This window comes from Heptranchias perlo, unplaced genomic scaffold, assembly GCF_035084215.1.
Source record: "Heptranchias perlo isolate sHepPer1 unplaced genomic scaffold, sHepPer1.hap1 HAP1_SCAFFOLD_76, whole genome shotgun sequence".
Taxonomy (NCBI): domain Eukaryota; kingdom Metazoa; phylum Chordata; class Chondrichthyes; order Hexanchiformes; family Hexanchidae; genus Heptranchias; species Heptranchias perlo.
The window spans coordinates 508,689-533,431 of NW_027139793.1; positions in this window are offsets into that span (position 1 = coordinate 508,689).

The window sequence follows — 24,743 nt, forward strand, 5'->3', positions numbered from 1 at the left end:
ACACCCACAGTTTATATATAAACATCACACTCACATATATGCACCCACAGTTCATATGTAAACATCACACTCATATATACACACCCACAGTTAATATATAAACATCACACTCATATATACACACCCACAGTTCATATATAAACATCACACTCATATATACAAACCCACAGTCCATATATAAACATCGCACTCATATATACACACCCACAGTTCATATATAAACATCACACTCATATATACACACCCACAGTTCATATGCAAACATCACACTCATATATACACACCCACATTTCATATATAAACATCACACTCATATATACACACCCACAGTTAATATATAAACATCACACTCATATATACACACCCACAGTTCATATAAAAACATCACACTCATATATGCACACCAACAGTTCATATATAAACATCACACTCATATATACACACCCACAGTTAATATATAAACATCACACTCATATACACACACCCACAGTTAATATATAAACATCACACTCATATATACACACCCACAGTCCATATATAAACATCGCACTCAAAAAACACACCCACAGTTCATATATATACATCACACTCATATATACACACCCACAGTTCATATATAAACATCACACTCATATATATGCACCCACAGTTCATATATAAACATCACACTCATATATATGCACCCACAGTTGATATATAAACATCACACTCATATATACACCCCCACAGTCCAGATACAAACATCACACTCATATATACACAGCCGCAGTCCATATATAAACATCACACTCATATATACACACCCACAGTCCATATATAAACATCACACTCATATATACACACCCACAGTTCATATATAAACATCACACTCATATATACACACCCACAGTACATATATAAACATCACACTCATCTCAACACACCCACAGTTCATATATAAACATCACACTCATATATACACACCCACAGTTCATATCTAAACATCACACTCATATATACACACCCACAGTTCATATATAAACATCACACTCATATATACACACCCACAGTTCATATCTAAACATCACACTCATATATACACAGCCGCAGTCCATATATAAACATCACACTCATATATACACACCCACAGTTCATATATAAACATCACACTCATATATACACACCCACAGTTCATATATAAACATCACACTCATATATACACACCCCAGTCCATATATAAACATCACACTCATATATACACACCCACAGTTCATATATAAACATCAGACTCATATATACACACCCACATTTCATATATAAACATCACACTCATATAAACACACCCACAGTTTATATATAAACATCACACTCACATATATGCACCCACAGTTCATATGTAAACATCACACTCATATATACACACCCACAGTTAATATATAAACATCACACTCATATATACACACCCACAGTTCATATATAAACATCACACTCATATATACAAACCCACAGTCCATATATAAACATCGCACTCATATATACACACCCACAGTTCATATATAAACATCACACTCATATATACACACCCACAGTTCATATGCAAACATCACACTCATATATACACACCCACATTTCATATATAAACATCACACTCATATATACACACCCACAGTTAATATATAAACATCACACTCATATATACACACCCACAGTTCATATAAAAACATCACACTCATATATGCACACCAACAGTTCATATATAAACATCACACTCATATATCCACACCCACAGTTAATATATAAACATCACATTCATATACACACACCCACAGTTAATATATAAACATCACACTCATATATACACACCCACAGTCCATATATAAACATCACACTCATATATACACACCCACAGTTCATATATATACATCACACTCATATATACACACCCACAGTTCATATATAAACATCACACTCATATATACACACCCACAGTTCATATAAAAACATCACACTCATATATACACACCCACAGTTCATATATAAACATCACACTCATATATACACACCCACAGTTCATATAAAAACATCACACACATATATACACACCCACAGTTCATATATAAACATCACACTCATATATACACACCCACAGTTCATATAAAAACATCACACTCATATATACACACCCACAGTTCATATATCAACATCACACTCATATATACACACCCACAGTTAATATAAAAACATCACACTCATATATACACACCCACAGTTCATATATAAACATCACACTCATATGGACACACCCACAGTCCAGAGATAAACATCACACTCATATATACACACCCACAGTTCATATATAAACATCACACTCATATATACACACCCACAGTTCATATATAAACATCACACTTATATATACACACCCACAGTCCATATTTTAACATCGCACTCATATATGCACACCCACAGTTCATATATAAACATCACACTCATATATACACACCCACAGTTCATATAAAAACATCACACTCATACATACACACCCACAGTTCATATAAAAACTTCACACTCATATATACACACCCACAGTTCATATATAAACATCACACTCATATATACACACCCACAGTTCATATATAAACATCACACTCAGAGATACACACCCACAGTCCATATATAAACATCACACTCATATATACACACCCCAGTTCAAAGAAAATATCACACTCATATATATACACCCACAGTTCATATATAAAAATCACACTCATATATATACACCCACAGTTCATATATAAACATCACACTCAGATATATACACCCACAGTTCATATATAAACATCACACTCACATATACACACCCACAGTTCATATATAAACATCACACTCATATATACACACCCACAGTTCATATCTTAACATCTCACTCATATATACACACCCACAGTTCATATATAAACATCACACTCATATATACACACCCACAGTCCATATATAAACATCACACTGAAATATAAGAACCCCAGTTCATATATAAACATGACACTCATATATACACACCCACAGTCCATATATAAACATCACACTCATATATACACACCCACAGTTCATATATAAACATCACACTCATATATACACACCCACAGTTCATAGATAAATATCTCACTCATATATACTCACCCACAGTTCATATATAAACATCACACTCATATAAACACACCCACAGTTTATATATAAACATCACACTCACATATATGCACCCACAGTTCATATGTAAACATCACACTCATATATACACACCCACAGTTAATATATGAACATCACACTCATATATACACACCCACAGTTCATATATAAACATCACACTCATATATACAAACCCACAGTCCATATATAAACATCGCACTCATATATACACACCCACAGTTCATATATAAACATCACACTCATATATACACACCCACAGTTCATATGCAAACATCACACTCATATATACACACCCACATTTCATATATAAACATCACACTCATATATACACACCCACAGTTAATATATAAACATCACACTCATATATACACACCCACAGTTCATATAAAAACATCACACTCATATATGCAAACCAACAGTTCATATATAAACATCACACTCATATATACGCACCCACAGTTAATATATAAACATCACACTCATATACACACACCCACAGTTAATATATAAACATCACACTCATATATACACACCCACAGTCCATATATAAACATCGCACTCATATATACACACCCACAGTTCATATATGTACATCACACTCATATATACACACCCACAGTTCATATATAAACATCACACTCATATATACACACCCACAGTTCATATAAAAACATCACACTCATATATACACACCCACAGTTCATATATAAACATCACACTCATATATACACACCCACAGTTCATATAAAAAATCACACTCATATATACACACCCACAGTTCATATATAAACATCACACTCATATATACACACCCACAGTTCATATAAAAACATCACACTCACATATACACACCCACAGTTCATATAAAAACTTCACACTCATATATACACACCCACAGTTCATATATAAACATCACACTCATATATACACACCCACAGTTCATATAAAAACATCACACTCATATATACACACCCACAGTTCATATATAAACATCACACTCATATATACACACCCACAGTTAATATAAAAACATCACACTCATATATACACACCCACAGTTCATATATAAACATCACACTCATATATATGCACCCACAGTTCATATATAAACATCACACTCATATATATGCACCCACAGTTCATATATAAACATCGCACTCATATATACACACCCACAGTTAATATATAAACATCACACTCATGTATACACACCCACAGTCCACATATAAACATCTCACTCATGTATACACACCCACAGTTCATACATAAACATCACACTCATATAGACACACCCACAGTTCATATATAAACATTACACTCATATATACAAACCCACAGTTCATATATAAACATCACACTCATATATACACACCCACATTTCATATCTAAATATCACACTCATATATACACACCCACAGTTAATATATAAACATCACACTCATATATACACACCCACAGTCCATATATAAACATCACACTCATATATACACAGCCGCAGTCCATATATAAACATCACACTCATATATACACACCCACAGTCCATATATAAACATCACACTCATATATACACACCCACAGTTCATATATAAACATCACACTCATATATACACACCCACAGTCCATATATAAACATCACACTCATCTCTACACACCCCAGTCCATATATAAACATCACACTCATATATACACACCCACAGTTCATATATAAACATCACACTCATATATACACACCCACAATTCATATATAAACATCACACTCATATATACACACCCCAGTCCATATATCAACATCACACTCATATATACACACCCACAGTTCATATATAAACATCACACTCATATATACACACCCACAGTTCATATATAAACATCACACTCATATATACACACCCACAGTTCATATATAAACATCACACTCATATAAACACACCCACAGTTTATATATAAACATCACACTCACATATATGCACCCACAGTTCATATGTAAACATCACACTCATATATACACACCCACAGTTAATATATGAACATCACACTCATATATACACACCCACAGTTCATATATAAACATCACACTCATATATACAAACCCACAGTCCATATATAAACATTGCACTCATATATACACACCCACAGTTCATATATAAACATCACACTCATATATACACACCCACCGTTCATATGCAAACATCACACTCATATATACACACCCACATTTCATATATAAACATCACACTCATATATACACACCCACAGTTAATATATAAACATCACACTCATATATACACACCCACAGTTCATATAAAAACATCACACTCATATATGCACACCCACAGTTCATATATAAACATCACACTCATATATACACACCCACAGTTAATATTTAAACATCACATTCATATACACACACCCACAGTTAATATATAAACATCACACTCATATATACACACCCACAGTCCATATATAAACATCGCACTCATATATACACACCCACAGTTCATATATATAAATCACACTCATATATACACACCCACAGTTCATATATAAACATCACACTCATATCTCCACACCCACAGTTCATATAAAAACATCACACTCATATATACACACCCACAGTTCATATATAAACATCACACTCATATATACAGACCCACAGTTCATATAAAAACATCACACTCATATATACACACCCACAGTTCATATATAAACATCACACTCATATATACACACCCACAGTTCATATAAAAACATCACACTCATATATACACACCCACAGTTCATATAAAAACTTCACACTCATATATACACACCCACAGTTCATATATAAACATCACACTCATATATACACACCCACAGTTCATATAAAAACATCACACTCATATATACACACCCACAGTTCATATATAAACATCACACTCATGTATACACACCCACAGTTAATATAAAAACATCACACTCATATATACACACCCACAGTTCATATATAAACATCACACTCATATATACACTCCCCAGTCCATATATAAACATCACACTCATATATACACACCCACAGTTCATATATAAACATCACACTCATATATACACACCCACAGTTCATATATAAACATCACACTCATATAAACACACCCACAGTTTATATATAAACATCACACTCACATATATGCACCCACAGTTCATATGTAAACATCACACTCATATATACACACCCACAGTTAATATATAAACATCACACTCATATATACACACCCACAGTTCATATATAAACATCACACTCATATATACAAACCCACAGTCCATATATAAACATCGCACTCATATATACACACCCACAGTTCATATATAAACATCACACTCATATATACACACCCACAGTTCATATGCAAACATCACACTCATATATACACACCCACATTTCATATATAAACATCACACTCATATATACACACCCACAGTTAATATATAAACATCACACTCATATATACACACCCACAGTTCATATAAAAACATCACACTCATATATGCACACCAACAGTTCATATATAAACATCACACTCATATATACACACCCACAGTTAATATATAAACATCACACTCATATACACACACCCACAGTTAATATATAAACATCACACTCATATATACACACCCACAGTCCATATATAAACATCGCACTCATATGTACACACCCACAGTTCATATATATACATCACACTCATATATACACACCCACAGTTCATATATAAACATCACACTCATATATATGCACCCACAGTTCATATATAAACATCACACTCATATATATGCACCCACAGTTGATATAGAAACATCACACTCATATATACACCCCCACAGTCCATATATAAACATCACACTCATATATACACAGCCGCAGTCCATATATAAACATCACACTCATATATACACACCCACAGTCCATATATAAACATCACACTCATATATACACACCCACAGTTCATATATAAACATCACACTCATATATACACACCCACAGTACATATATAAACATCACACTCATCTCTACACACCCACAGTTCATATATAAACATCACACTCATATATACACACCCACAGTTCATATCTAAACATCACACTCATATATACACACCCACAGTTCATATATAAACATCACACTCATATATACACACCCACAGTTCATATCTAAACATCACACTCATATATACACAGCCGCAGTCCATATATAAACATCACACTCATATATACACACCCACAGTTCATATATAAACATCACACTCATATATACACACCCCAGTCCATATATAAACATCACACTCATATATACACACCCACAGTTCATATATAAACATCACACTCATATATACACACCCACAGTTCATATATAAACATCACACTCATATAAACACACCCACAGTTTATATATAAACATCACACTCACATATATGCACCCACAGTTCATATGTAAACATCACACTCATATATACACACCCACAGTTAATATACAAAACATCACACTCATATATACACACCCACAGTTCATATATAAACATCACACTCATATATACAAACCCACAGTCCATATATAAACATCGCACTCATATATACACACCCACAGTTCATATATAAACATCACACTCATATATACACACCCACAGTTCATATGCAAACATCACACTCATATATACACACCCACATTTCATATATAAACATCACACTCATATATACACACCCACAGTTAATATATAAACATCACACTCATATATACACACCCACAGTTCATATAAAAACATCACACTCATATATGCACACCAACAGTTCATATATAAACATCACACTCATATATCCACACCCACAGTTAATATATAAACATCACATTCATATACACACACCCACAGTTAATATATAAACATCACACTCATATATACACACCCACAGTCCATATATAAACATCACACTCATATATACACACCCACAGTTCATATATATACATCACACTCATATATACACACCCACAGTTCATATATAAACATCACACTCATATATACACACCCACAGTTCATATAAAAACATCACACTCATATATACACACTCACAGTTCATATATAAACATCACACTCATATATACACACCCACAGTTCATATAAAAACATCACACACATATATACACACCCACAGTTCATATATAAACATCACACTCATATATACACACCCACAGTTCATATAAAAACATCACACTCATATATACACACCCACAGTTCATATATCAACATCACACTCATATATACACACCCACAGTTAATATAAAAACATCACACTCATATATACACACCCACAGTTCATATATAAACATCACACTCATATGGACACACCCACAGTCCAGAGATAAACATCACACTCATATATACACACCCACAGTTCATATATAAACATCACACTCATATATACACACCCACAGTTCATATCTAAACATCACACTTATATATACACACCCACAGTCCATATTTTAACATCGCACTCATATATACACACCCACAGTTCATATATAAACATCACACTCATATATACACACCCACAGTTCATATCTTAACATCTCACTCATATATACACACCCACAGTCCATATATAGACATCACACTCATATATACACACCCCAGTTCAAAGAAAATATCACACTCATATATATACACCCACAGTTCATATATAAAAATCACACTCATATATATACACCCACAGTTCATATATAAACATCACACTCATATATATACACCCACAGTTCATATATAAACATCACACTCACATATACACACCCACAGTTCATATATAAACATCACACTCATATATAAACACCCACAGTTCATATCTTAACATCTCACTCATATATACACACCCACAGTTCATATATAAACATCACACTCATATATACACACCCACAGTCCATATATAAACATCACACTGAAATATAAGAACCCCAGTTCATATATAAACATGACACTCATATATACACACCCACAGTCCATATATAAACATCACACTCATATATACACACCCACAGTTCATATATAAACATCACACTCATATATACACACCCACAGTTCATAGATAAATATCTCACTCATATATACTCACCCACAGTTCATATATAAACATCACACTCATATATACATAACCACAGTCCATATATAAACATCACACTGAAATATACACACCCCAGTTCATATGTAAACATCACACTCATATATACACACCCACAGTTAATATATAAACATCACACTCATATATACACACCCACAGTCCATATATAAACATCACACTCATATATACACACCCCAGTCCATATATAAACATCACACTCATATATACACACCCACAGTTCATATATAAACATCAAACTCATATATACACACCCACAGTTCATATATAAACATCACACTCATATATACACACCCACATTTCATATATAAACATCACACTCATATATACACACCCACAGTTCATATATAAACATCACACTCATATATACACACCCACAGTTCATATAAAAACATCACACTCATATATGCACACCAATAGTTCATATATAAACATCACACTCATATATACACACCCACAGTTAATATATAAACATCACATTCATACACACACACCCACAGTTAATATATAAACATCACACTCATATATACACACCCACAGTCCATATATAAACATCACACTCACATATACACACCCACAGTTCATATATAAACATCACACTCATATATACACACCCACAGTTCATATCTTAACATCACACTCATATATACACACCCACAGTTCATATCTTAACATCTCACTCATATATACACACCCACAGTTCATATATAAACATCACACTCATATATACACACCCACAGTCCATATATAAACATCACACTGAAATATAAGAACCCCAGTTCATATATAAACATGACACTCATATATACACACCCACAGTCCATATATAAACATCACACTCATATATACACACCCACAGTTCATATATAAACATCACACTCATATATACACACCCACAGTTCATAGATAAATATCTCACTCATATATACTCACCCACAGTTCATATATAAACATCACACTCATATATACATAACCACAGTCCATATATAAACATCACACTGAAATATACACACCCCAGTTCATATGTAAACATCACACTCATATATACACACCCACAGTTAATATATAAACATCACACTCATATATACACACCCACAGTCCATATATAAACATCAAACTCATATATACACACCCCAGTCCATATATAAACATCACACTCATATATACACACCCACAGTTCATATATAAACATCAAACTCATATATACACACCCACAGTTCATATATAAACATCACACTCATATATACACACCCACATTTCATATATAAACATCACACTCATATATACACACCCACAGTTCATATATAAACATCACACTCATATATACACACCCACAGTTCATATAAAAACATCACACTCATATATGCACACCAATAGTTCATATATAAACATCACACTCATATATACACACCCACAGTTAATATATAAACATCACATTCATACACACACACCCACAGTTAATATATAAACATCACACTCATATATACAAACCCACAGTCCATATATAAACATCACACTCATATATACACACCCACAGTTCATATATATATACATCACACTCATATATACAAACCCACATTTCATATATAAACATCACACTCATATATACACACCCACAGTTCATATAAAAACATCACACTCATATATACACACCCACAGTTAATATATAAACATCACACTCATATATACACACCCACAGTTCATATAAAAACATCACACTCATATATACACACCCACAGTTCATATATAAACATCACACTCATATATACACACCCACAGTTCATATAAAAACATCACACTCATATATCACACCCACAGTTCATATAAAAACTTCACACTCATATATACACACCCACAGTTCATATATAAACATCACACTCATATATACACACCCACAGTTCATATAAAAACATCACACTCATATAAACACACCCACAGTTCATATATAAACATCACACTCATATATACACACCCACAGTTCATATATAAACATCACACTCATATAAACACACCCACAGTTCATATAAAAACATCACACTCATATATACACACCCACAGTTCATATATAAACATCACACTCATATGGACACACCCACAGTCCAGAGATAAACATCACACTCATATATACACACCCACAGTTCATATATAAACATCACACTCATATATACACACCCACAGTTCATATATAAACATCACACTTATATATACACACCCACAGTTCATATATAAACATCACACTCATATATACACACCCACAGTTCATATAAAAACATCACACTCATATATACACACCCACAGTTCATATAAAAACTTCACACTCATATATACATACCCACAGTTCATATATAAACATCACACTCATATATACACACCCACAGTTCATATATAAACATCACACTCAGAGATACACACCCACAGTCCATATATAAACATCACACTCATATATACACACCCCAGTTCAAAGAAAATATCACACTCATACATATACACCCACAGTTCATATATAAAAATCACACTCATATATATACACCCACAGTTCATATATAAACATCACACTCATATATATGCACCCACAGTTCATATATAAACATCACACTCACATATACACACCCACAGTTCATATATAAACATCACACTCATATATACACACCCACAGTTCATATCTTAACATCTCACTCATATATACACACCCACAGTTCATATATAAACATCACACTCATATATACACACCCACAGTCCATATATAAACATCACACTGAAATATAAGAACCCCAGTTCATATATAAACATGACACTCATATATACACACCCACAGTCCATATATAAACATCACACTCATATATACACACCCACAGTTCATATATAAACATCACACTCATATATACACACCCACAGTTCATAGATAAATATCTCACTCATATATACTCACCCACAGTTCATATATAAACATCACACTCATATATACATAACCACAGTCCATATATAAACATCACACTGAAATATACACACCCCAGTTCATATGTAAACATCACACTCATATATACACACCCACAGTTAATATATAAATATCACACTCATATATACACACCCACAGTCCATATATAAACATCACAATCATATATACACACCCCAGTCCATATATAAACATCACACTCATATATACACACCCACAGTTCATATATAAACATCACACTCATATATACACACCCACAGTTCATATATAAACATCACACTCATATATACACACCCACAATTCATATATAAACATCACACTCATATATACACACCCACAGTTCATATATAAACATCACACTCATATATACACACCCACAGTTCATATATAAACATCACACTCATATATACACACCCACAGTCCATATATAAACATCACACTCATATATACACACCCCAGTCCATATATAAACATCACACTCATATATACACACCCACAGTTCATATATAAACATCACACTCATATATACACACCCACAGTTCATATATAAACATCACACTCATATATACACACCCACAGTTCATATATAAACTTCACACTCATATATACACACCCACAGTTCATATATAAACATCACACTCATATATACACACCCACAGTTCAAATATAAACATCATACTCATATAAACACACCCAAGTTTATATGTAAACATCACACTCACATATATGCACCCACAGTTCATATATAAACATCACACTCATATATACACACCCACAGTTAATATATAAACATCACACTCATATATACACACCCACAGTCCATATATAAACATCGCACTCATATATACACACCCACAGTTCATATATAAACATCACACTCATATCTATGCACCCACAGTTCATATATAAACATCACACTCATATATACACACCCACAGTTAATATATCAACATCACACTCATATATACACACCCACAGTTCATATATAAACATCACACTCATATATACACACCCACAGTTCATATATAAACATCACACTCATATATACACACCCACAGTTCATATATATACATCACACTCACATATACACACCCACAGTTCATATATAAACATCACACTGATATGGACACACCCACAGTCCAGAGATAAACATCACACTCATATATACACACCCACAGTTCATATATAAACATCACACTCATATATACACACCCACAGTTCATATATAAACATCACACTCATATATACACACCCACAGTCCATATATAAACATCGCACTCATATATACAGACCCACAGTTCATATATAAACATCACACTCATATATACACACCCACAGTTCATATATAAACATCACACTCATATATATACATCCACAGTTGATATATAAACATCACACTCATATATACACACCGACAGTCCATATATAAACATCACACTCATATATACACACCCACAGTTCATATATAAACATCACACTCATTTTTATAAACCCACAGTTCATATATAAACATCACACTCAGAGATACACACCCACAGTCCATATATAAACATCACACTCATATATACACACCCCAGTTCAAAGAAAATATCACACTCATATATATACACCCACAGTTCATATATAAAAATCACACTCATATATATACACCCACAGTTCATATATAAACATCACACTCATATATATACACCCAGAGTTCATATATAAACATCTCACTCATATATACACACCCACAGTTCATATATAAACATCACATTCATATATACACACCCACAGTCCATATATTAACATCACACTGAAATATAAGAACCCCAGTTCATATATAAACATCACACTCATATATACACACCCACAGTCCATATATAAACATCACACTCATATATACACACCCACAGTTCATATATAAACATCACACTCATATATACACACCCACAGTTCATATATAAATATCTCACTCATATATACACACCCACAGTTCATATATAAACATCACACTCATATATACATAACCACAGTCCATATATAAACATCACACTGAAATATACACACCCCAGTTCATATGTAAACATCACACTCATATATACACACCCACAGTTAATATATAAACATCACACTCATATATACACACCCACAGTCCATATATAAACATCACACTCATATATACACACCCACAGTTCATATATGAACATCACACTCATATATACACACCCACAGTCCATATATAAACATCACACTCATATATACACACCCCAGTCCATATATAAACATCACACTCATTTCTACACACCCACAGTTCATATATAAACATCATACTCATATAAACACACCCACAGTTCATATAAAAACATCACACTCATATATACACACCCACAGTCCATATATAAACATCACACTCATATATACACACCCACAGTCCATATATAAACATCACACTCATATATGCACACCCACAGTTCATATATAAACATCATACTAATATAAACACACCCACAGTTCATATAAAAACATCACACTCATATATACACACCCACAGTCCATATATAAACATCACACTCATATATACACACCCACAGTCCATATATAAACATCACACTCATATATACACACCCACAGTCCATATATAAACATCACACTCATATATACACACCCCAGTCCATATATAAACATCACACTCATATATACACACCCACAGTCCATATATAAACATCACACTCATATATACACACCCACAGTTCATATAAAAACATCACACTCATATATACACACCCACAGTTCATATATATACATCACACTCACATATACACACCCACAGTTCATATATAAACATCACACTGATATGGACACACCCACAGTCCAGAGATAAACATCACACTCATATATACACACCCACAGTTCATATATAAACATCACACTCATATATACACACCCACAGTTCATATATAAACATCACACTCATATATACACACCCACAGTCCTAATATAAACATCGCACTCATATTTACAGACCCACAGTTCATATATAAACATCACACTCATATATACACACCCACAGTTCATATATAAACATCACACTCATATATATACATCCACAGTTGATATATAAACATCACACTCATATATACACACCGACAGTCCATATATAAACATCACACTCATATATACACACCCACAGTTCATATATAAACATCACACTCATTTTTATAAACCCACAGTTCATATATAAACATCACACTCAGAGATACACACCCACAGTCCATATATAAACATCACACTCATATATACACACCCCAGTTCAAAGAAAATATCACACTCATATATATACACCCACAGTTCATATATAAAAATCACACTCATATATATACACCCACAGTTCATATATAAACATCACACTCATATATATACACCCAGAGTTCATATATAAACATCTCACTCATATATACACACCCACAGTTCATATATAAACATCACACTCATATATACACACCCACAGTCCATATATTAACATCACACTGAAATATAAGAACCCCAGTTCATATATAAACATGACACTCATATATGCACACCCACAGTCCATATATAAACATCACACTCATATATACACACCCACAGTTCATATATAAACATCACACTCATATATACACACCCACAGTTCATATATAAATATCTCACTCATATATACACACCCACAGTTCATATATAAACATCACACTCATATATACATAACCACAGTCCATATATAAACATCACCCTGAAATATACACACCCCAGTTCATATGTAAACATCACACTCATATATACACACCCACAGTTCATATATAAACATCACACTCATATATACACACCCACAGTCCATATATAAACATCACACTCATATATACACACCCCAGTCCATATATAAACATCACACTCATTTCTACACACCCACAGTTCATATATAAACATCATACTCATATAAACACACCCACAGTTCATATAAAAACATCACACTCATATATACACACCCACAGTCCATATATAAACATCACACTCATATATACACACCCACAGTCCATATATAAACATCACACTCATATATGCACACCCACAGTTCATATATAAACATCATACTAATATAAACACACCCACAGTTCATATAAAAACATCACACTCATATATACACACCCACAGTCCATATATAAACATCACACTCATATATACACACCCACAGTCCATATATAAACATCACACTCATATATACACACCCACAGTCCATATATAAACATCACACTCATATATACACACCCCAGTCCATATATAAACATCACACTCATATATACACACCCACAGTCCATATATAAACATCACACTCATATATACACACCCACAGTTCATATAAAAACATCACACTCATATATACACACCCACAGTCCATATATAAACATCACACTCATATATACACACCCACAGTTAATATATAAACATCACACTCATATACACACACCCACAGTTAATATATAAACATCACAATCATATATACACACCCACAGTCCATATATAAACATCGCACTCATATATACACACCCACAGTTCATATATATACATCACACTCATATATACACACCCACAGTTCATATATAAACATCACACTCATATATACACACCCACAGTTCATATAAAAACATCACACTCATTTCTACACACCCACAGTTCATATATAAACATCACACTCATATATACACACCCACAGTTCATATAAAAACATCACACTCATATATACACACCCACAGTTCATATATAAACATCACACTCATATATACACACCCACAGTTCATATAAAAACATCACACTCATATATACACACCCACAGTTCATATAAAAACTTCACACTCATTAATACACACCCACAGTTCATATAAAAACATCACACTCATATATACACACCCAAAGTTCATATATAAACATCACACTCATATATACACACCCACAGTTCATATATAAATATCACACTCATATATACACACCCACAGTTAATATATAAACATCACACTCATATATACACACCCACAGTCCATATATAAACATCACACTCATATATACACAGCCGCAGTCCATATATAAACATCACACTCATATATACACACCCACAGTCCATATATAAACATCACACTCATATATACACACCCACAGTTCATATATAAACCTCACACTAATATATACACACCCACAGTCCATATATAAACATCACACTCATATATATACACCCCAGTCCATATATAAACATCACACTCATATATACACACCCACAGTTCATATATAAACATCACACTCATATATACACACCCACAGTTCATATATAAACATCACACTCATATATACACACCCCAGTCCATATATAAACATCACACTCATATATACACACCCACAGTTCATATATAAACATCACACTCATATAAACACACCCACAGTTTATATATAAACATCACACTCACATATATGCACCCACAGTTCATATTTAAACATCACACTCATATAGACACACCCACAGTTAATATATAAACATCACACTCATATATACACACCCACAGTTCATATATAAACATCACACTCATATATACAAACCCACAGTCCATATATAAACATCGCACTCATATATACACACCCACAGTTCATATATAAACATCACACTCATATATACACACCCACAGTTCATATGAAAACATCACACTCATATATACACACCCACATTTCATATATAAACATCACACTCATATATACACACCCACAGTTAATATATAAACATCACACTCATATATACACACCCACAGTTCATATAAAAACATCACACTCATATATGCACACCAACAGTTCATATATAAACATCACACTCATATATACACACCCACAGTTAATATATAAACATCACATTCATATACACACACCCACAGTTAATATATAAACATCACACTCATAAAAACACACCCACAGTTCATATAAAAACATCAGACTCATATATACACACCCACAGTTCATATATAAACATCACACTCATATTTACACACCCACAGTTCATATAAAAACATCACACTCATATATACACACCCACAGTTCATATATAAACATCACACTCATATGTACACACCCACAGTTCATATAAAAACATCGCACTCATATATACAGACCCACAGTTCATATAAAAACTTCAATCTCATATATACACACCAACAGTTCATATATAAACATCACACTCATATATACACACCCACAGTTCATATAAAAACATCACACTCATATATACACACCCACAGTTCATATATAAACATCACACTCATATATACACACCCACAGTTAATATAAAAACATCACACTCATATATACACACCCACAGTTCATATATAAACATCACACTCATATATATGCACCCACAGTTCATATATAAACATCACACTCATATATATGCACCCACAGTTCATATATAAACATCGCACTCATATATACACACCCACAGTTAATATATAAACATCACACTCATGTATACACACCCACAGTCCACATATAAACATCTCACTCATGTATACACACCCACAGTTCATACATAAACATCACACTCATATAGACACACCCACAGTTCATATATAAACATGACACTCATATATACACACCCACAGTTAATATATAAACATCACACTCATATATACACACCCACAGTCCATATATAAACATCACACTCATATATACACAGCCGCAGTCCATATATAAACATCACACTCATATATACACACCCACAGTTCATATATAAACATCACACTCATATATACACACCCATAGTTCATATATAAACATCACACTCATATATACACACCCACAGTTCATATATAAACATCACACTCATATATACACACCCACAGTTCATATAAAAACATCACACTCATATATACACACCCACAGTTCATATATAAACATCACACTCATATATACACACCCACAGTTCATATAAAAACATCACACTCATATATACACACCCACAGTTCATATAAAAACTTCACACTCATATATACACACCCACAGTTCATATAAAAACATCACACTCATATATACACACCCACAGTTCATATATAAACATCACACTCATATATACACACCCACAGTTCATATATAAACATCACACTCATATATACACACCCACAGTTAATATATAAACATCACACTCATATATAAACACCCACAGTCCATATATAAACATCACACTCATATATACACAGCCGCAGTCCATATATAAACATCACACTCATATATACACACCCACAGTCCATATATAAACATCACACTCATATATACACACCCACAGTTCATATATAAACCTCACACTAATATATACACACCCACAGTCCATATATAAACATCACACTCATATATACACACCCCAGTCCATATATAAACATCACACTCATATATACACACCCACAGTTCATATATAAACATCACACTCATATATACACACCCACAGTTCATATATAAACATCACACTCATATATACACACCCCAGTCCATATATAAACATCACACTCATATATACACACCCACAGTTCATATATAAACATCACACTCATATAAACACACCCACAGTTTATATATAAACATCACACTCACATATATGCACCCACAGTTCATATTTAAACATCACACTCATATAGACACACCCACAGTTCATATATAAACATCACACTCATATATACACACCCACAGTTCATATATAAACATCACACTCATATATACAAACCCACAGTCCATATATAAACATCGCACTCATATATACACACCCACAGTTCATATATAAACATCACACTCATATATACACACCCACAGTTCATATGAAAACATCACACTCATATATACACACCCACAGTTCATATAAAAACATCACACTCATATATACACACCCACAGTTCATATAAAAACTTCACACTCATATATACACACCCACAGTTCATATAAAAACATCACACTCATATATACACACCCACAGTTCATATATAAACATCACACTCATATATACACACCCACAGTTCATATATAAACATCACACTCATATATACACACCCACAGTTAATATATAAACATCACACTCATATATACACACCCACAGTCCATATAGAAACATCACACTCATATATACACAGCCGCAGTCCATATATAAACATCACACTCATATATACACACCCACAGTCCATATATAAACATCACACTCATATATACACAGCCGCAGTCCATATATAAACATCACACTCATATATACACACCCACAGTCCATATATAAACATCACACTCATATATACACAGCCGCAGTCCATATATAAACATCACACTCATATATACACACCCACAGTCCATATATAAACATCACACTCATATATACACACCCACAGTTCATATAAAAACTTCACACTCATATATACACACCCACAGTTCATATAAAAACATCACACTCATATATACACACCCACAGTTCATATATAAACATCACACTCATATATACACACCCACAGTCCATATATAAACATCGCACTCATATATACACACCCACAGTTCATATATAAACATCGCACTCATTTATACACACCCACAGTTCATATATAAACCTCACACTAATATATACACACCCACAGTTCATACATAAACATCACACTCATATATACACACCCACAGTCCATATATAAACATCACACTCATATATCTACACCCCAGTCCATATATAAACATCACACTCATATATACACACCCACAGTTCATATATAAACATCACACTCATATATACACACCCACAGTCCATATATAAACATCACACTCATACATACACACCCACAGTCCATATATAAACATCACACTCACATATACAGACCCACAGTTCATATATAAATATCACACTCATATACACACCCACAGTCCATATATAAACATCACACTCATATATACACACCCACAGTCCATATATAAACATCACACTCATATATACACACCCACAGTCCATATATAAACATCACACTCATATATACACACCCACAGTCCATATATAAACATCACACTCATATATACACACCCACAGTTCATATATAAATATCACACTCATATATACACACCCACAGTTCATATATAAACATCACACTCATATATACACACCCACAGTTAATATATAAACATCACACTCATATATACACACCCCAGTCCATATATAAACATCACACTCATATATACACACCCACAGTTCATATATAAACATCACACTCATATAAACACACCCACAGTTTATATATAAACATCACACTCACATATATGCACCCACAGTTCATATTTAAACATCACACTCATATAGACACACCCACAGTTAATATATAAACATCACGCTCATATATACACACCCACAGTTCATATATAAACATCACACTCATATATACACACCCACAGTCCATATATAAACATCGCACTCATATATACACACCCACAGTTCATATATAAACATCACACTCATATATACACACCCACAGTTCATATGAAAACATCACACTCATATATACACACCCACATTTCATATATAAACATCACACTCATATATACACACCCACAGTTAATATATAAACATCACACTCATATATACACACCCACAGTTCATATAAAAACATCACACTCATATATGCACACCCACAGTTAATATATAAACATCACACTCATAAAAACACACCCACAGTTCATATAAAAACATCAGACTCATATATACACACCCACAGTTCATATATAAACATCACACTCATATTTACACACCCACAGTTCATATAAAAACATCACACTCATATATACACACCCACAGTTCATATATAAACATCACACTCATATATACACACCCACAGTTCATATAAAAACATCGCACTCATATATACAGACCCACAGTTCATATAAAAACTTCAATCTCATATATACACACCCACAGTTCATATATAAACATCACACTCATATATACACACCCACAGTTCATATAAAAACATCACACTCATATATACACACCCACAGTCCATATATAAACATCACACTCATATATACACACCCACAGTTCATATATAAACATCACACTCATTTATATGCACCCACAGTTCATATATAAACATCACACTCATATATATGCACCCACAGTTCATATATAAACATCGCACTCATATATACACACCCACAGTTCATATATAAACATCACACTCATATATACACACCCACAGTTAATATATAAACATCACACTCATATATACACACCCACAGTTCATATAAAAACATCACACTCATATATGCACACCAACAGTTCATATATAAACATCACACTCATATATACACACCCACAGTTAATATATAAACATCACATTCATATACACACACCCACAGTTAATATATAAACATCACACTCATAAAAACACACCCACAGTTCATATAAAAACATCAGACTCATATATACACACCCACAGTTCATATATAAACATCACACTCATATTTACACACCCACAGTTCATATATAAACATCACACTCATATAAACACACCCACAGTTTATATATAAACGACAGAAGACAGAGGGTGGTTGTCGAGGGTTGTTTTTCAAACTGGATGCCTGTGTCCAGCGGTGTGCCTCAGGGATCGGTGCTGGGTCCGCTGTTATTTGTTATTTATATTAATGATTTGGATGAGAATTTAGGAGGCATGGTTAGTAAGTTTGCAGATGACACCAAGATTGGTGGCATTGTGGACAGTGAAGAAGGTTATCTAGGATTGCAACGGGATCTTGATAAATTGGGCCAGTGGGCCGATGAATGGCAGATGGAGTTTAATTTAGATAAATGTGAGGTGATGCATTTTGGTAGATCGAATCGGGCCAGGACCTACTCCGTTAATGGTAGGGCGTTGGGGAGAGTTATAGAACAAAGAGATCTAGGAGTACAGATTCATAGCTCCTTGAAAGTGGAGTCACAGGTGGATAGGGTGGTGAAGAAGGCATTCAGCATGCTTGGTTTCATTGGTCAGAACATTGAATGCAGGAGTTGGGATGTCTTGTTGAAGTTGTACAGGGCATTGGTGAGGCCACACTTGGAGTACTGTGTACAGTTCTGGTCACCCTATTATAGAAAGGATATTATTAAACTAGAAAGAGTGCAGAAAAGATTTACTAGGATGCTACCGGGACTTGATGGTTTGACTTACAGGGAGAGGTTAGACAGACTGGGACTTTATTCCCTGGAGAGTAGGAGGTTAAGGGGTGATCTTATAGAAGTCTATAAAATAATGAGGGGCATAGATAAGGTCGATAGTCAAAATCTTTTCCCAAAGGTAGGGGAGTCTATAACGAGGGGGCACAGATTTAAGGTGAGAGGGGAGAGATACAAAAGGATCCAGAGGGGCAATTTTTTCACTCAAAGGGTGGTGAGTGTCTGGAACGAGCTGCCAGAGGCAGTAGTAGAGGCGGGTACAATTTTGTCTTTTAAAAAGCATTTGGACAGTTACATGGGGAAGATGGGTATCGAGGGATATGGGCCAAGTGCAGGCAATTGGGACTAGCTTAGTGGTATAAACTGGGCGACATGGACATGTTGGGCCGAAGGGCCTGTTTCCATGTTGTAACTTCTATGATTCTATGATTCTATATAAACATCACACTCATATATACACACCCACAGTTCATATAAAAACATCGCACTCATATATACAGACCCACAGTTCATATAAAAACTTCAATCTCATATATACACACCCACAGTTCATATATAAACATCACACTCATATATACACACCCACAGTTCATATAAAAACATCACACTCATATATACACACCCACAGTTAATATAAAAACATCACACTCATATATATGCACCCACAGTTCATATATAAACATCACACTCATATATATGCACCCACAGTTCATATATAAACATCGCACTCATATATACACACCCACAGTTAATATATAAACATCACACTCATGTATACACACCCACAGTCCACATAAAAACATCTCACTCATGTATACACACCCACAGTTCATACATAAACATCACACTCATATAGACACACCCACAGTTCATATATAAACATGACACTCATATATACACACCCACAGTTAATATATAAACATCACACTCATATATACACAGCCGCAGTCCATATATAAACATCACACTCATATATACACACCCACAGTTCATATATAAACATCACACTCATATATACACACCCATAGTTCATATATAAACATCACACTCATATATACACACCCACAGTTCATATATAAACATCGCACTCACATATACACACCCCAGTTCATATGTAAACATCACACTCATATATACACACCGCAGTTCATATATAAACATCACACTCATCTCTACACACCCACAGTTCATATATAAACATCACACTCATATATACACACCCACAGTTCATATATATACATC